Source organism: Triticum urartu, chromosome 3 (genome assembly GCF_003073215.2).
Source record: "Triticum urartu cultivar G1812 chromosome 3, Tu2.1, whole genome shotgun sequence".
Taxonomy (NCBI): domain Eukaryota; kingdom Viridiplantae; phylum Streptophyta; class Magnoliopsida; order Poales; family Poaceae; genus Triticum; species Triticum urartu.
Genome location: NC_053024.1, coordinates 21,690,453 through 21,710,350, shown reverse-complemented (window position 1 = coordinate 21,710,350; position 19,898 = coordinate 21,690,453).

Below are 19,898 nucleotides of genomic sequence, written 5' to 3'. Positions count from 1 at the left end.
TGCATCATATTGTGCATTGCATTGATCATGTGTTCTTTCTCTGTTGCCGGTGTTTGTCCCCTCTCGATAGACGTATTTTCGACGATGTGATCGATGACACCGATGAAGAACTATACTATCTTCAGAAGTGCCAGTCAAGCACAACCCCCTTGTTCATTCCGATACAAGCCCACTCTCTCGCTCCTGCTCTCTTTTACTGCATTAGGACAACAACGATTCATCTGTTACTTGTTGCGGTAGTTGAACCTCTTATCCTCTGCATGACCTGTCATTGCCACAGTAAATAGATGAAACCCACTAGCATGAGTAGGAGTTGTTTGAGCCCTGATGTGCCTACTCATTCATGCTTTGTTTGTCATGCCTGCTACTGCTTAGAGTTGAGTCAGGTCTGATTCATCGGGTATGGATCGGAGGTGTGTAAACATGTCCTACTGTGTGTGAGCTAAGTGTGTGAACACGATTTGGTAAAGGTAGCGGTGAGAGGCCATGTAGGACTACATGGTGGGTTGTCTCATTGAAACCGTCCTCAGGAACTGAGCTCTGTGTTTGTGATCCATGAAACAGTTACTACCACGCATTGGGCCCGAAACCAATGGACCCTCTCGGCTTCTTGATCACCCTTGTCCTCTGTCCAGGAGTTGCAACTAGTTTCTGGTGTTTATAGGATATGTGTTGGCGGCCGTGCGTAGCGCTGACCCTAGGGGTGGGCTATGATGCGGTAGATACACCATGGCCGGGCATGCCGGGCGCCCGTTTGGTGCCTCCGAACCCTGTACGCATCGTTCGGGGCCGTATGTGGAAACCTCGGCCGGACTCCCTGCGGATGGAACCTGGATAGGCGATAAACCTGGACTAGAGACTTGAGTGTTTAGGTAGGCCGTGGCCGACACCCTCGTTGGGCTTCCTCTTGAAGGTTGCCGAGTACATGTCGTGTAAACGGCGGTAAGTGGTGAGAGCGTGTGTGAAGAAGTACACCCCTGCAGGGTTAACATCATCTATTCGAATAGCCGTGTCCGCGGTAATGGACTTCTGGGTTGCCTATAATAGTTCATAGACAAGTGAAAGTGGATACTCTAAAACTCGCAAGATAAGCATGAGTGCTATGGATGGCCTTCTCGTAGGGAGACGGAAGTGGATCCATAGTGGTGTATTGATATGGTGAATATGTGGACTCGTGTGCGCCACCTCAAAAGAGTTACTTGCAGTCGTAGTTCAGGATAGCCACTGTGTCAAAGATGGCTTGCTGCAGTCAAACTCCACCACCCCCTTTATTGACACTGATGCATATGTAGCTAGTTCTCATGTAAGTCTTGCTGGGTACATTTGTACTCACGTTTGCCTATTTTATGTTTTGTAGAGAGACGTCATTCTCGCTAGTAGTTTCGTGTGGACTTCGACGTTTAGCTTGTTACCTCAGCTACGATCTTGTGCCGTCGGCAGGATCTGGTAGATAGTCAGGCTTCTCAGCCTTCTTCATTTGTAGTTGTCTGTACTCAGACAAGTTAAGCTTCCGCATGTGCTTGTTGCTTGTATGCTCTGTATGTTGGGTCATGAGACCCATGTTTGTAATATCTGGCTCTTCGGAGCCTAATGAATAAATACTTGAGTCGTAGAGTTATGTTGTGATGCCATGTTGTATGTACTCATATCGGGCATATTGTGTGTATGATTGAAATGCTTGGTATGTGTGGGATCCGACAATCTAGTTGTTTATCCTTGGCAGCCTCTCATATGGGGAAATGTAGTCTAGTGCTTCCTGAGCCATAGTAGTCCGCTACAGCCCGGTTCACCGGATTCCTGCTAGCCCAGCACTACTGCTCTGGACACTTAACTGGCCGGCATGTGATTCACTTCGTTCCTGTGTCTGTCCCTTCGGGGAAATGCCACGCGGTGATTACCGGAGTCCTGTTAGCCCAGTGCTACAGCCCGGATTCACACGTTGATGACCGACATGCTCGATGTGATTCATGTATGCCTGTCCTCATGGGTTAGCGCCGCTTTGGGTTCACGACTAGCCATGTCGGCCCGGGTTCTTTGTCATATGGATGCTAGCGACACTGTCATATACGTGAGCCAAAAGGCGCAAACGGTCCCGGGCCAGGTAAGGTGGCACCCATGGGAATACCGTGCGTGAGGCCGCAAAGTGATATGATGTGTTACATGCTAGATCGGTGTGACTTAGGATCGGGTCCTGACAGCGTTGGTATCAGAGCCTGACTGCCTGTAGGTTTACCAAGTCAACTGGTCAAAGTTGAGTCTAGAAATGCTTTAGTTATGTAAGGGAATTGATTGTGGAAGGGAACGTAAGGCTCTTTTACTCCTTATACCTTATGCCTTCTGATCTGAGTCATCCTCTTCTTTTCTACGGGGATTAAGAACTAGGCCTTCTCATCTATCAATTAGGATGACGAGTTACTATGTTAGAGACTTATATGATTGTTGGTTCCAGGCCTCAACTCAGTTTCTACTACTTTAGTGTGTTCTCAGTTGATCTCAGAACATTGTTATTGTGATGTTGAGTGGTTATGCCACCATTTTGCAGGATGTCTCAAATCATTTTGAGCATTTATAGCCGTTATGCTGTCCAAGTCATCCCAGGTGTCTAAATAGTCTGATGCATTTGCAAATCCCTTCTTTCCATTTCCAATGTTTCTTCGGGTTAGTTTAACCACACTAATCGGTGAGTTGAGGTACTCCGTTGCCTTGACATATATGTTGGAGCTATTATTATGACCCTAGGTGTCTTAGGGAGTCATCTAGTAACCTAGCAATGCTATGTGTTCCCGGTGTGATGATTCTGGCCACCATTCTCGAAAGCATCCCGTGATGCCATTTAGTAGTAGGTACTCTATTCATGGGTTCTTGAACCCGAGATTCACCCTACTTACCTCATGTTGATAGTGTTGCTAGTTCCTTTAGGATATTAGTAACCTTGCCTTAGTCCTCGAGGTCCGTGGTACTTCCTTCTTCCAAATACTATGAACCACTTATGGCAGAAGTTTGTTGGATCAAAAGATCACAACCAAAGTGCTCTTGATGAGTTCTCCATTCTGCATTGTGACTCTGCCAGTTCTACCTTTCTGCTTGGGTTATCCGGAAGAAATATGTTGAACTCGTTCGACATACTAATCTATGCATTCACAACTCAGAAAGTTATATGTTCCTTTGAGTTGTCCCCCTTCCGTTATATTCCAATCTCCGTCTATCAATTGATAGTGAGGAGTATGTATGCATTCGTGTTCGTCGATGCCTAGTATTCTTGTGATCCGTCAAGCCATTCTATTTCAGAATGACTAGGAGAAAAAACTCCAGTACCTCATCCATGTCTAGGATTGGATCAAAGCAGTTGTATTCCACAGATCAAAATGCCAATCCAGCTTTTGCTCTGTTCTACCCGGGAGTATTACCCCCTTTATGTCAGGATTGTCATGAGAATTGCACCCTCTCTCATGAATTCTTGACGCAGTGATACTTATTACCATCATTTTTCATTCCTCGGTCTCGTGTTGTCGCAATCGGAATGCCGGCAAGTGAACCATGATGTGTGAAATCAATACTCCTAGCAACTAGTTGCTAGGTAGCTAATGGACAATAATTTCTTTCTTAGCGTGTTGGTTATTGAATCATCATCCTAAGATTGATCGTGCTACCTTGTCCATTTTCCCTGGTGCACTCTTCGATCAATGAGTTAAGATTGGGTCAGTCCCTCGCTCTCTTGATCATATCGTCTTGCTCTGAAAAGAAAGATTGTTCTCGAGCTTAATAACATATCGGTGGTTCGTGATTTTCTGAATATTTCCTCGGAAGTATCACCAGGTTGCCCCCTGACTGTTATGTTGAGCTCGTGGTCAAGTTGGTTTCTCGTAAACCACCCCTTCTCCAAGAATCTGTGTTGGATACCCTGAGCTAGTTGGTTAAGCTGAACAACAACTTGGAGACTTGGAAGATGAAAGCTTGTCCGGCTCAGTTCATTCCAAAGGGATATCCTTGTGTGTGCGTGTGTTGAAGAAAGATGATATCTCCATCGATTGGTCCTCGTGATCAGTTGTTGGATCTATTGCCTTGTCAAAACTTTGACTTGAGTATGGGCTATCGTCAAGTCAAATCAGAACCAACGATGTTCGTAATGTTGTCTTACTCGTGGTTGATCCCTCGAGCATACACCATTAAATCTTTTGGTCTGACCAATGCTATCACCATGTTCACATGATGGTGGAATTCCAGTGATATGGGAATTTTGATGAGTTGCTGTTGAGCCCATCAGCAGCATTTTGTCTCCTCCATGATTCATGTTGAACATTACACTAGTACTGGAAACTTTGTAAGCATTGCCTTTATGTTCCGCTCATGAGGTATACGTTTGGATGAAAGGAGTGACTTCCTCTAATTCACGTGCATTTGATGAAAGTTGCCGCCGTGAATTCGAGAAAGCTTGTTTTTGCTTCCTTCGGAACCATCCCAAGTCAGTCATGCATATGTGCGAAGTATTCTATGGTTGAAGACTTGCAACCTTCAGCCCATATGTATCCCTAGCACACCAAGCCACTGATTGATTTGTTCGAGGAGAAGGAGTTCCTTCATAAAAACTAGTCATGACTTATGTCAGGACTTCGTTATCCTCAATGATGGTTCCCACCTGAACTCGATAGTGTTTTACTATAAGACTACTACGTGGTCATGCTCGTCTTGGATAGCGTGTTCATAGGTTTGTAGCAAAACCAGCTCATGTTTTGGAGCTAGCTATCGCAATTCATTCCCCGAGAATCTCGCAACGTCATATCGTCAAATTGTGTTGCAAACCTTCATTTTCCTTTCTAGACTCGATGAGTCTGGAATATCCTGACACCAACCAGATCTGAATCTCAGGCAGATATGATGGTTGGAACGTACTCCAAGAACTATAATGTTGGTCTCTCTATAACCGGTAACATGGATGTCGTAGCCAACACACCTAGCCGGAAGACCTATTATTGTAGTATCCTGGTTGAAGAAGTTGGTCACCTCTCCATAAGGATCTCGCAGGATCTGCCTCCGTAGTTATTCCTTATGGATTCTTGAGCTTCCGAAGTCCGACCTTTTACTTGATGTTCTAGATATCAAACCATATCTATGAATGGATTATGCTAGCACATCAAGGAGAACATTAGAAGCGGAGTGCTAAATGTCTCTCGGTCGATCGTCCAGATTCTGTTCCCTTAGCCTCGCTAAGGGAAGATCTGAGAAGCTGTTATCTTCCTTGGTATCCGCATCATCCATCACTAGTCATCATGGTAGTATGTTGTGTTGCTAGGATCCTTGCCACGGATGTTGGTAGAACCTTGATGAATATGGAGATGCTCAAGTTCTTGAGAACACACGTAAGCACTAGGATTTATCGTCGGCATTAACTGGGATCCGTTCTCAGTTTCTTCAATTATGCCATAACCTTTCAAACAGTGGAATCTCTCTCTACTTTTGGGTTTCTTCCCCAGTTACCAGAATCATTCCCAACATTTGCATTTTGTTCCCAGCCTGCACCTCAGTAGTTGATGTTCAGGATCATCTTCAAAAGTGGACTTACCATGGGTCCCATCCATTTCCGATGATAAGCAAAGTCATCCATTGCGTTGTCTTCAACAAGGTAGTCCACATCATCCATTCTTGCATGGGTATGCCATTCGTTCGAATTCGTTCACACGATCATTTGTGATTGCCTTAGGCTGGTATAAAGAATTTCAATGATCTTGTATCAAAAGTAATTCTTTTTGCCACTTAAGGGAATACTTCTGCGAGTCACCTTCCTTAAGATGTCTCGTTATGGTATCATGGCAACTCAACTCCTCGCTACATTGACAACTGTTCACCACCTTCTTAGGTGTGGAATTGTTGCCTATCTAGTGAACCTTTGTCATGTGTTTCACTCCATCCCTCTCGATGTGTTTTGTGTCTTAACTCGAGATGTTTCAACATCTCATTCCGCGAGTTGATATTGTTTAGCTCGATCTTCGAGAAGATCAATCCTAGTTGAGTTTCTTTCCGTCGTCATCGCGTGGATGAAGATCTCAAAAGCGAGGATGTCAAGATCGACATGATGCAATGAATCAACATCTTCGAGAAGGGCAATCAGATCGTGAAGATTCTTTATTGGTGTTCCCTCTGTCTTCTTACCTCACGTCTTGAATCTCGGGACGAGATTCTTGTTTAGTGGGGGTGAGTTGTCACAGCCCTAGAATTTGCTTGTAGTTAATTACCTGAGTGAGCATCATGCATCATGTCTAAATTCTGAAAGTTGAATTGAGGTTAGTTGAAACCCTCATAAATCACTTCAAAAATAATCAACATTAAAATCTTTTCAAAGAAGTCAAGAAAATGTTCCTCTTAGTCTCTGAAAATATTGGCAAGAGGTAAAACTTAAAACAATATTTTTGGAATCTCAGAGATATTTATTTTGGGCCTTTGAATTAAATCAATAACTATTTGCATTGGATATATATTAATTAATTAATTAATATATGTCCAAATAATCCCAAATCAAAATGTTCCATGTTTGATATATTCTAAACATTGGGCATGCACAGTTTGGTGATTTTTGAAAGTGCCTAGATATTTTTAGTAATGGCACAAACTTACAGAACAAAATAAAAATAGAAATAAAAGAAAGAGAGAGAGAGAAGGACCACCTGGCCTGGCGCTGAGCCGGCCCAGCTCGCTGGCCCAGCCCACCTGGCGCCTTCTGTCGTCTTCCTCCCCGAGCTAGTAGACAGGGCGTGTTGCCGCCGTGCGCGCACACACGCGCGCCACCTCCTGCTTCCGCCGCTGCCCTGGTGCGCCTGGAGACGCCATGACACCCCCCGGACCCTCTGCACCTCTCCCCTCTCTCGCTGGATCTCCTCCCCCTCCTCTGCATCTTTCTGCGGCGCCACCGAACAGAGAGCCGCCGCCGTTCGCTGCTACCACGCCCACCATGCCCCTCTCGCCTCCCCGTGTAGTCCACGAGCTCCACCGTCATCCGCTACGCCGTTCCCGCCGATCCACGCGACTGGAAGGCCCTCGGAGTGCCGCCATCGATGTCACCTTCATCCTCGGGTCCCGACGATCGCCGCCGTGATTCCGCCGCCATCTGAGCTTCCCCGAGCACGCTGGCCATCCCTACGGCACCGCAGTGATCCCCCGAGCATTTTCCCCCTCTCCCCGCGGTCAACCCCTCCCTCTAGCCGCCTCCTCCACCGGAGCCGAGACACTCCGCCGCACGAGCTCGTCGCCGGCATGGCCCCGGTGACCAACGGCCCCATGTGTGCGTTTGTTGTGCTCGTCACATCGCGTAGAGGCTCTTGAGCGCATTAGTTCGTGCATTTGCACGCTGCAGTCGCGTTTCCGTGCACCCCCGAGCTCCGGCCACCCCCGCACACACTGCTTGCTCCATTAGATGCGCGCGAGCTCCAGCTAGCCATAGAGACCAACCGCGGATCAAACCGCTGCCTGTAGCTCAACTCCGGCGAGCCACCGCCGTTGGTTTGGTCGTCGCCGGCCAAACTCCGGTGAAGTCGGCGTGGCGCCGTGATTAGGGGCTAATAGCCCAGCTAATTAACCCTCTCTAACACTGACTGCTGGGTCCCACTTCCTAACTAAACACAGTTTATTTTTCTGTTAAAGTTTAACTAATCCCAGTGGGCCCACGAGTCAGCTTTGACCAAGCTGACGTGGCCGTTGACCGGGCCCACACGTCAGCGACTCTAGCTAGCATCGTGACACTGACCAGTGGACCCCACTGGTCAGGTTTGACCTGGTCAGCCGCAGTTGACCCGCTGACGTCATAGTGACGCAATGCTGATGCAATAACTCTTTTTCTGGATTTTTTCTTATACAGGAAAATTCCAGAAAATAGTGCAAACTTCAAAAATTCATAGTAATTCAACCGTAACTCCAAATCAAACAAATTATATATGAAAAATTATCAGAAAAATGCAATCTATCCATCTGTACCATTTTCATGCATGACAAACTAAGTTATACCTGCTGTGTAACTGAAAACATGTTAATGGCATTTAAATAACCACATGTGGAGTTTGAATTTGAACCTTGGGTTCAAACCAACTTCATTTAATCTAGTTTCTAGTTGCATTAGCTCAAACACAAGCATATTGCCATGTCATGATCATGCATCATATTGTGCATTGCATTGATCGTGTGTTCTTTCTCTGTTGCCGGTGTTTGTCCCCTCTCGATAGACGTATTTTCGACGATGTGATCGATGACACCGATGAAGAACTATACTATCTTCAGAAGTGCCAGTCAAGCACAACCCCCTTGTTCATTCCGATACAAGCCCACTCTCTCGCTCCTGCTCTCTTTTATTGCATTAGGACAACAACGATTCATCTGTTACTTGTTGCGGTAGTTGAACCTCTTATCCTCTGCATGACCTGTCATTGCCACAGTAAATAGATGAAACCCACTAGCATGAGTAGGAGTTGTTTGAGCCCTGATGTGCCTACTCATTCATGCTTGTTTGTCATGCCTGCTACTGCTTAGAGTTGAGTCAGGTCTGATTCGTCGGGTAAGGATCGGAGGTGTGTAAACATGTCCTACTCTGTGTGAGGTAAGTGTGTGAACACGATTTGGTAAAGGTAGCGGTGAGAGGCCATGTAGGAGTACATGGTGGGTTGTCTCATTGAAACCGTCCTCAGGAACTGAGTTCTGTGTTTGTGATCCATGAAACAGTTACTACCACGCATTGGGCCCGAAACCAATGGACCCTCTCGGCTTCTTGATCACCCTTGTCCTCTGTCCAGGAGTTGCAACTAGTTTCTGGTGTTTATAGGATATGTGTTGGCGGCCGTGCGTAGCGCTGACCCTAGGGGTGGGCTATGATGCGGTAGATACACCGTGGCCGGGCATGCCGGGCGCCCGTTTGGTGCCTCCGAACCCTGTACACATCGTTCGGGGCCGTATGTGGAAACCTCGGCCGGACTCCCTGCGGATGGAACCTGGATAGGCGATAAACCTGGACTAGAGACTTGAGTGTTTAGGTAGGCCGTGGCCGACACCCTCGTTGGGCTTCCTCTTGAAGGTTGCCGAGTACATGTCGTGTAAACGGCGGTAAGTGGTGAGAGCGTGTGTGAAGAAGTACACCCCTGCAGGGTTAACATCATCTATTTGAATAGCCGTGTCCACGGTAATGGACTTCTGGGTTGCCTATAACAGTTCATAGACAAGTGAAAGTGGATACTCTAAAACTCGCAAGATAAGCGTGAGTGCTATGGATGGCCTTCTCGTAGGGAGACGGAAGTGGATCCATAGTGGTGTATTGATATGGTGAATATGTGGACTCGTGTGCGCCACCTCAAAAGAGTTACTTGCAGTCGTAGTTCAGGATAGCCACCGTGTCAAAGCTGGCTTGCTGCAGTCAAACTCCACCACCCCCTTTATTGACACTGATGCATATGTAGCTAGTTCTGATGTAAGTCTTGCTGGGTACATTTGTACTCACGTTTGCCTATTTTATGTTTTGCAGAGAGACGTCAGTCTCGCTAGTAGTTCCGTGTGGACTTCGACGTTTAGCTTGTTACCTCAGCTACGATCTTGTGCCCTCGGCAGGATCTGGTAGATAGTCAGGCTTCTCAGCCTTCTTCATTTGTAGTTGTCTGTACTCAGACAAGTTAAGCTTCCGCATGTGCTTGTTGCTTGTATGCTCTATATGTTGGGTCATGAGACCCATGTTTGTAATATCTGGCTCTTCGGAGCCTAATGAATAAATACTTGAGTCGTAGAGTTATGTTGTGATGCCATGTTGTATGTACTCATATCGGGCATATTGTGTGTATGATTGAAATGCTTGGTATGAGTGGGATCCAACAATCTAGTTGTTTATCCTTGGCAGCCTCTCATATGGGGAAATGTAGTCTAGTGCTTCCTGAGCAATAGTCGTCCTCTACAGCCCGGTTCACCGGAGTCCTGCTAGCCCAGCACTACTACTCTGGACACTTGACTGGCCGGCATGTGATTCACTTCGTTCCTGTGTCTGTCCCTTCGGGGAAATGTCACGCAGTGATTACCGGAGTCCTGTTAGCCCAGTGCTACAGCCCGGATTCACACGTTGATGACCGACATGCTCGATGTGATTCATGTATGCCTGTCCTCATGGGTTAGTGCCGCTTTGGGTTCACGACTAGCCATGTCGGCCCGGGTTCTTTGTCATATGGATGCTAGCGACACTGTCATATACGTGAGCCAAAAGGCGCAAACGGTCCCGGGCCAGGTAAGGTGGCACCCGTGGGAATACCGTGCGTGAGGCCGCAAAGTGATATGATGTGTTACATGCTAGATCGGTGTGACTTAGGATCGGGGTCCTGACACTCCAAGTTCAGCACACGTTCAGCCCGATGACGTCCCTCGAACTCCGATCTAGCCGAGTGTTGAGGGAGAGTTTCGTCAGCACGACGACATGGTGACGATGATGATGTTCTACCGACACAGGGCTTCGCCTAAGCACCGCTACAGTATTATCGAGGTGGACTATGGTGGAGGGGGGCACCGCACACGGCTAAAAGAACAAATCAATTGTTGTGTCTATGGGGTGCCCCCCTGCCCCCGTATATAAAGGAGCAAGGGGGGAGGTGCGGCCGGCCAGGAGTAGGCGCGCCAGGAGGAGTCCTACTCCCACCGGGAGTAGGACTCCCTCCCTTCCTTGTTGGATTAGGAGAAGGGGGAAATTAAGAGGAGGGAGAGAGGAAGCAAAGGGGGGCCGCCGCCCCCTCTCCTTGTCCTATTCGGACTAGAGGGGGAGGGGCACGCGGCCCTGCCCTAGCCATCTCTCCTCTTCTCCACTAAGGCCCACTATGGCCCATTAAGCCCCCGGGGGGTTCCGGTAACCCCTCGGTACTCCGGTAAAATCCCGATTTCACCCGGAACATTTTCGATATCCAAATATAGGCTTCCAATATATCAATATTCATGTCTCGACCATTTTGAGACTCCTCGTTGTGTCTATGATCATATCCGGGACTCCGAACAACCTTCGGTACATCAAAACTCATAAACTCATAATATAACCGTCATCGAAACCTTAAGCATGCGGACCCTACGGGTTCGAGAACTATGTAGACATGACCGAGACACGTCTCCGGTCAATAACCAATAGCGGAACCTGGATGCTCATATTGGCTCCCACATATTCTACGAAGATCTTTATCGGTCAGATCGTATAACAACATACGTTGTTCCCTTTGTCATCGGTATGTTACTTGCCCGAGATTCGATCGTCGGTATCTCAATACCTAGTTCAATCTAGTTTCCGGCAAGTCTCTTTACTCATTCCGTAATACATCTTCCTGCAAGTAACTCATTAGTTGCAATGCTTGCAAGGCTTAAGTGATGTGTATTACCGAGTGGGCCCAGAGATACCTCTCCGACAATCGGAGTGACAAATCCTAATCTCGAAATACGCCAACCCAACAGGTACCTTCGGAGACACCTGTAGAGCACCTTTATAATCACCCAGTTACGGTGTGAAGTTTGGTAGCACACAAAGTGTTCCTCCGGTAAACGGGAGTTGCATAATCTCATAGTCTTAGGAACATGTATAAGTCATGAAGAAAGCAATAGCAACATAATAAACGATCGAGTGCTAAGCTAACGGAATGGCTCAAGTCAATCACATCATTCTCTTAATGATGTGATCCCGTTAATCAAATGACAACTCATGTCTATGGCTATGAAACATAACCATCTTTGATTAATGAGCTAGTCAAGTAGAGGCATACTAGTGACACTCTGTTTGTCTATGTATTCACACAAGTATTATGTTTCCGGTTAATACAATTCTAGCATGAATAATAAACAATAATCATGATATAAGGAAATAAAGAATAACTTTATTATTGCCTCTAGGGCATATTTCCTTCAGTCTCCCACTTGCACTAGAGTCAATAATCTAGATTACACAGTAATTATTCTAACACCCATGGAGTCTTGGTGCTGATCATGTTTTGCTTGTGGAAGAGGCTTAGTCAATGGGTCTGCAACATTCAGATCCGTATGTATTTTGCAAATTTCTATGTATCCCACCTGGACTAGATCCCGGATGGAATTGAAGCATCTCTTGATGTGCTTGGTTCTCTTGTGAAATCTGGATTCCTTCGCCAAGGCAATTGCTCCAGTATTGTCACAAAAGATTTTCATTGGACCCGATGCACTAGGTATGACACCTAGATCGGATATGAACTCCTTCATCCAGACTCCTTCATTTGTTGCTTCTGAAGCAGCTATGTACTCTGCTTCACACGTAGATCCCGCCACGACGCTTTGTTTAGAACTGCACCAACTGACAGCTCCACCGTTTAATGTAAACACGTATCCGTTTTGCGATTTAGAACCGTCCGGATCAGTGTCAAAGCTTGCATCAACGTAACCATTTACAATGAGCTCTTTGTCACCTCCATAAACGAGAAACATATCCTTAGTCCTTTTTAGGTATTTCAGGATGTTCTTGCCTGCTGTCCAGTGATCCACTCCTGGATTACTTTGATACCTCCCTGCTATACTTATAGCAAGGCACACATCAGGTCTGGTACACAGCATTGCATACATGAGAGGGCCTATGGCTGAAGCATAGGGAACATCTATCATCTTCTCTCTATCTTCTGCAGCGGTCGGGCATTGAGTCTTACTCAACTTCACACCTTGTAACACATGCAAGAACCCTTTCTTTGCATGATCCATTTTGAATTTCATCAAAACTTTGTCAAGGTATGTGCTTTGTGAAAGTCCAATTAAGCGTCTTGATCTATCTCTATAGATCTTGATGCCCAATATACAAGCAGCTTCACTGAGGTCTTTCATTGAAAAACTCTTATTCAAGTATCCCTTTATGCTATCCAGAAATTCTATATCATTTCCAATCAGCAATATGTCATCCACATATAATATCAGAAATGCTACAGAGCTCCCTGTCGGTGTCAAAACCGGCGGATCTCGGGTAGGGGGTCCCGAACTGTGCGTCTAGGCCGGATGGTAACAGGAGGCAAGGGACACGAAGTTTTACCCAGGTTCGGGCCCTCTTGATGGAGGTAAAAGCCTATGTCCTGCTTGATTGATATTGATGATATGGGTGTTACAAGAGTAGATCTACCACGAGATCAGAGAGGCTAAACCCTAAAAGCTAGCCTATGGTATGATTGTATGTTGTGATTGTTGTCCTACGGACTAAAACCCTTCGGTTTATATAGACACCGGAGAGGGTTAGGGTTACACAAGGTCGGTTACAAAGGAGGAGATATCCATATACGTATTGCCTAGCTTGCCTTCCACGCCAAGTAGAGTCCCATCCGGACACGAGACGAATTCTTCAATCTTGTATCTTCATAGTCTAACAGTCCGGCCAATGGAGATAGTCCGGCTGTCCGGAGACCCCCTAATCTAGGACTCCCTCAGTAGCCCCTGAACCAGGCTTCAATGACGATGAGTCCAGCGCGTAGTTGTCTTCGTCATTGCAAGGCGGGTTCCTTCAACGAATACATCACAGAAGAATTTGAATACGAGGATACTGTCTGACCCTGCAAAATAAGTTTCACATTTCACCGTAGAGAGAATAATGTCTTCGCAGATCTAATCTGCTAGCTTGTTTTGGTAACATGACGTCATGTCATGGCCCGGTGATTATTCGAACCGTTTCATTTAACCAGCCCCGCACATAACGCGAGGCAGTTTCTTGACACGTCTTGCCGAAGCGGAGATCGTGTTCCCTTAATTACGGGATTCTCATTAATGCGGTTCGTGGGTAACCCAACCGTGTCTAGGACTCCTAGATTATAGGTAAGTCCTAAACGGCTACGGAGGGGACGCTTGATATTCACCCTCTTTATAAGGGGACAAGGTTTTCGCTTTTTCCCTCCCGTGCTCAACCAAACCCTTCCCCCGCCTCGAGTTATAACACCCAAAGCTCAGGTTAGGTGCTCCGGACCTTCAACCATGTCTGGATCCAACCTTCAAGGCCGATGGACGCCCTCTTCCGTTACGGAAGAGGACATTAAGAAGTTGAGGGAGGCCAGATATCTGACCGCCGAGGTTTCGCATCGGCTGCCTGCTAAAGGGCAGGTCGTCCCTACTCCCGAACCCAACGAGAATGTTGTGTTCGTCTACCACTTCCTCCGAGGTCTAGGCATCACTCTGGATCCTTTCGTCAGGGGCTTGATGTTCTATTATGGGTTAGATTTCCATGATCTAGCCCCGGACTCCTTTCTCCACATTACGGCATTTATTATCGTGTGTGAGGCCTTTCTCCGCGTTACCCCTCACTTTGGCATGTGGCTCAAGACCTTTGAAGTAAGGCCGAAGATGATCGAGGGGCAACAAGTAGCGTGCGGAGGTGCATCAATAGGCAAGATGCCAGGAGCTCCATGGCCGAGAGGTTCCTTTCCAGAGGTTCCCGAATTATGGCAACGGGAGTGGTTTTACGTCATGACTCCCGGAAGTACCAAGTGGGCGGCTTCCCCCGCTTTCCACTCGGCCCCCCCACCACAACTGATGTCATGGATTAGCAGGGGTCTGATCTGGGGTCCAGCCAAGGACGTGCCTATACTGCAAAGCCGCATCCGAGATCTCTTCGAGGGAGATTTCAATTTGGTTGCGGTGATACAAGCTATGCTGGCTCGCCAAGTCCAGCCTTGCAAACGTCGGCACCTGCGTTTGTGGGAGTTCAACCCAGAGGGGCCACGTGCCATTCAAAGTTTCCTCGTCCTGACGCACGAGGAGATGTACAAGTAATTCTTCGGACCCCAAGTGGAATGTCCGGATATCACCGAGGACGCGGGCCTGAGCAGTAACCGCGCCGCCGAACAAGTAAGAAATCCCCTCGCCGAACACGCTGTCTTTTATTCGAAGTTATTTCTGAGAGTCCGCTTTTTGACCAGGACTGGCTAACAAAGGCGAAGATGATCCGGTGCTTGGCTCCCCTCCCTGAGGGTTTGGAAAATCCGGTATTGGAGAAGATGCTCGAGGTGGCACCTTGTCCGGAGCCCTTGAAGGAAGATACCGAGGGAGATAATATGGGCGGACGCGGGCCCCCATTGCTATTCGCTCCAACCGAGGGAGCGAGCGTCTCCATGAAGGAGGATGATCGGGGGAGGAAAAGGACTGCTTCCGAGGATCCGGAAGCCGAAGCCTCCAAACGGGAGAAGAGGTCCCCCACTGAGGGTCCTGCCTTGGGGGGTGCTTTTGCCGCGCAGAGTCCGCGGGGGGAACAGCCCTCCAACGAGTTGTAAGTGATCCAAAATATTTTAGTAGTAAGGGTATGATATCTTTTTCCTCTGAGAAAATAACCACCGCATCTATCTTGCAGTTCGGGCCTCAGCCCCTCTCAAATGAGCTCGTCTTCGGGGGATCTTCTTCCAGAGATGATGGAGAGCGAAACGCCTCCCCCGGACTCCTCCGCTCCAGAAGCGGGCGACCCCACAGTGTCATCGCGGAGGGCCTCTCCGGATCCGGTGCGGCCAGAAGATAATCCCGTAGACCCCCAAGGTCCCCAGTGTCCGGCTCCCAAAGAGAGCATACGAAAGAGTCCGGCACCATTTGGTGTGTAGTCGGACGTTCTGAGGGAGTTGACGGGGCGAGCGGCCATCTCAGAAGAGCACCGTACGCTGATGGGTACGGTGATGGAGAGAATCTCATCCGCTGAAAGCGGATTACATGAAGCCTTTATGAGTCTATTGACAGGCTTTGAGGTATGTGAGATAATATGTGATAGTACCGCACATGTTATAGTAGCCCTTGAGACTCTGGTTGTCATCGAGAATGGCAGCGAACAGAGGATCAAATACCCAGGCAATAACCAATCTGCCTTTATGTGCAGGTGGTGGGAGCTCCGGTGGCTAGCCGGACTAGGGAGTTTGCCCAATTAAAATGGCAACTAGATGCGGCAGACACCGACATCGAGCTTGTTAACAAGAGGCTTGACGAGGCACAGGGTAAGTGTTATTATCCGGTGAACGCCACATAGTAAGAGCAGCATAATGCCAGTATCATTAATATGTTTTGACTGCAGATGGAGCTTCCACCGTGGAAGCCTTGCGGGCGGAACTTGCCCGAGCCAAGGAACAAGCGAGGAGTAGTAATGCGGCTGCTTTGAAGGTGGCCGAAGAGTTGAAAGCCGAGAAGGCCGCACATTGCGAGAGCCAAGAGAAGATGGCCAAGATGGCCGTAGAATTGAAAGACACTACCGACCGTTGCCAGGTCCTTGAGAAAGAGAACCAAGCGAAGGCAACGGACCTTGAGAAGGCCGCGGCAGTAGACAAAGACACCCGTTCTGCTATGAGAGCGAAGAAGGAGGAGCTGCGGGAAGCCGGGGATATTGCGGCTGGAAAACCCTTCATGTTACGGAGGAAGTTCGGGGATCCACGGTATGCCCCTCTGGATCGGATGTGGAGCTCGGCAGATGCGTATATGGATTTGGCGGCGAGCGCTGCCGATGCGGCCAAGTACTTCCAAGGTTAGACAGATCGTGAAGTGGACAAGCTGTTCTGGACGCAATTCCACGTTCCAGAGCGTCCGCTTTCATTGACTGACCAGCTAGCCGAATGGGCCGAACTGAATAGGTTGTCCGGACTCGCCACGAGGCCTGTTGTGGATCAACTATGGCTGGAAGGGCCTAAATCGAACAGCTATTTTGGCTTAGTGCAGCAGCTCATTGATGCGGTGCCGCGCATTAATGCGATGAAGAGGTCGGCGTGCATAGAAGGCTCGCGGATGGCCCTTGCCCGTGTTAAAGCATACTGGGCGGAGATGGACGCTACCACTGTTGCGGCGCAGGGTTCGGCCATAGGCCGTGTGGCTGTCGAACACTATTTCGAGGAAGTTCTCGAGGGTGCTCGTTTGATAGAGGCCCAGTGCTCGAAAAATATTATGTTTGAGTGATATGTATTCTCATTGTGAACATAATGCTTTTATGAAGTTTTTATAAGGCTGTGTTTATACTTTTGCCTGGAAGTAGTATGATGCCTCCTGTGCGGCCGTTTATGTATACATGTGTATAACCTGAAAGATTGCAGCCGTCGGCTTCAACCCCCACGCATATAATGCGGAGGTACTCGCAAAAAATGCATGTTCACACTTAACCCAACGTCTTGGTGCAGATAAGGAGGTGATAGCGCAGCGAGCGAGGCAATCGAACTATAATGCTTGAACACTTTCACTTAGCCATAGGAGTTTGACAGTGGGGCTACTAGATAGCCCTTGGTGGCTCCGCACTCTCCCGATCACGGGGTGCGTATATGCCTGGCCGGAAAGCGGCCCTTCGTTAAGGCAGAGGAATTCTAACATTCTGATAGGTCATCGAGTGGTTGACCAGTCTCACGCTATATCATGACAGTCAGTTTTCGGCTTTCTCTACTGAGGCGCTCGTCCGGATGAACCAGGGCACAATCGCAGTAGTTCTCCTAGTGCTACCTTATCCGGTAAAGCGGAATGTAAGGCACCAAAACACAGGAGCCGGACAAACCCAACATTTGATGAAAGACAATGATTCGGAGCTGATGCATATAAGGCCGAACTCGTGACGCCGAACACTCCCTAAGGTATTCGGTCTTTATGGTATAAACCAGGATGAAATAGTGCCGCTTGTAAGAAGCCCCTTGTGTCCAAGTACGTGCATTATTATGACGTGGCCACATGCCAAGATGTCAGCATCCTTCTCAATTTTGCAGAGAAGTCGGTGGATATGTATCAACAAGAGACAGTAAAAAAGGTTTATGCAGGGTCTTAATCTAAAAAGAATCCTTGGAGCGGGTCCCTGCTGCACGTCTGCGCCTATGTCTCCGTTGTGCCGTATCCTGGATGGGTGTAGCACGATGATCATCTGTAAAAGGGAGGAGCTGACGTGAAGAAAGCTGTCGTGCGAAAAGATAGTTTTTTAAAGAAATTATTTATAATTCTAGGTAAGTAAGAATCGCCGCTTGTCTGCGCTCGTGGAGCCCCTTGTATTTGTAATAGGGGTGTGATTATTGATCCGGTATAAATTGCATATGGCTGCGCCAGACTCGTCTAGTCGTGTCCGAGGTCATGACGACCTGCTAAATGCTTTAGCTGGTGGGGCAATTTTTAGTGTGCGGCTGCTAGGGCAGTCGCACGCTCTTCGGCGCGCAGAGATCGCTTAATACTTCCGTTCACTGTAATGATGCCACGTGGACCGGGCATTTTGAGTGTGAGGGAAGCGTAGTGTGGTATTGCATTAAAGCGAGCAAAAGCTTCGCGTCCGAGTAGTGCTTGATAGCCACTTTGGAACGGAGCGATGTGGAAGGTTAGATGTTTGCTATGGAAGTTATCGGGGAGGCCGAATATAACTTTTAGTAGCCGGGAGTCCGTGCAATGAGCCCCTGGGCCTGGCGTTACTCCTTTAAAGGTAATATTGCTATGGCGAATTTTTGTTGGGTCTATCCCCATTTCGCGATTGTATCCTGGTATATCAGGTTTAGACTGCTGCCACCGTCCATCAGGACTCATGCGAAGCGGTATCCGCCAATTATTGGGTCTAATACCAGGGCAACCCATCCTGCACGCCGGATACTTGCTGAGTAATCATGCCGTTTACTGTTTTGACTTCTGGTGGAAATTTCTTTTGTTCCCCAGCGTCTTCCTTGAGAGGCTCATCCTCATCTTCGCTTGGTGTATCCTTCCCCTTGTCTACGGTGTTGACCTTGCCGGACTGCTTGAAGACCCAACATTCTCTGTGGGTATGATTGGCTGGTTTGCCAGGGGTGCTATGGACCTGACATGTTTGGTCCAGAATTTTGTTCAGGCTGGACAGTTCGTCTCTGGCACCTTTAGAGGGCGGCTTCTGACCTGGCCGAGAGCTTTTGAATCCGGCGTTTACTGCCGTGCTCTTCATGTTGTCTCCTTTGTTTCGGCATTTGTTATTGCTATTGCGCCATGATTTCCCGTTTCCATCTCTAACTTCGGATGTACTGGGGTCGTTGGTGCTGCATCTGGCTAGCCAGCTATCCTCACCCGCGCAAAAGCGGGTCATGAGGCTTGTTAATGCTGCCATCGTTCTCGGCTTTTCTTGGCCGAGGTGTCTGGCAAGCCATTCGTCACAGACGCTATGTTTAAACACCGCCAAGGCTTCAGCGTCCGGACAGTCGACAATTTGGTTCTTTTTAGTATGGAACCTGTTCCAAAGTTTTTGGGCTGACTCTCCGGGCTGTTGAGTTATATGGCTCAAATCGTCCGCGTCCGGAGGTCGGACATAAGTTCCTTGAAAATTTGCCCGAAAAGCGTCTTCAAGCTCTTCCCAACTTCCGATGGAGTTTTCAGGGAGGCCTTTAAGCCAGTGGCGGGCTGGCCCTTTGAGCTTGAGGGGTAAGTACTTGATGGTGTGGAGGTCATCTCCTCGAGCCATATGGATATGGAGGATATAATCCCCAATCCAGACCCCAGGGTCTGTTGTTCCATCGTATGCCTCTATGTTTACGGGTTTGAATCCCTCTGGAAATTCATGGTCCCTCACCTCATCCGTGAAACATAGGGGGTCTGCTGCACCCCTGTATCTGGGTGTGCCGCGTTGTTCAGATGTTTGTTGTGGTACATTGTAAGCTGGGGCGCGCTTGCGTGGTCCGTAGATGGATATGGTTGCGCCATCATTTTGGTGCGAGCCCTCGCGTGGATCGCGTATTGGCTTGTGAGTGGCATTGTTTGCCGCTTGATGTTGGCCGTCAGGTCGTCTATCTGGCCAGGTGGCCGTTTTGATTTTTGGTTGTGAGGGGTCTGAGGCCTCCTCATCGAATTCAGGTAGCAACTTCCGCTTTGGGTAGCTCTTGCTGGGGCGATTGTCGCCGTACTTCGTTGCTGTGTTGCGTACTATACTCCATCTGATTTGGAGTGTGTCCTGTGCAGCCTTGAGCCTTTGCTTCTGCTTTTTTAGACTCCTCGCG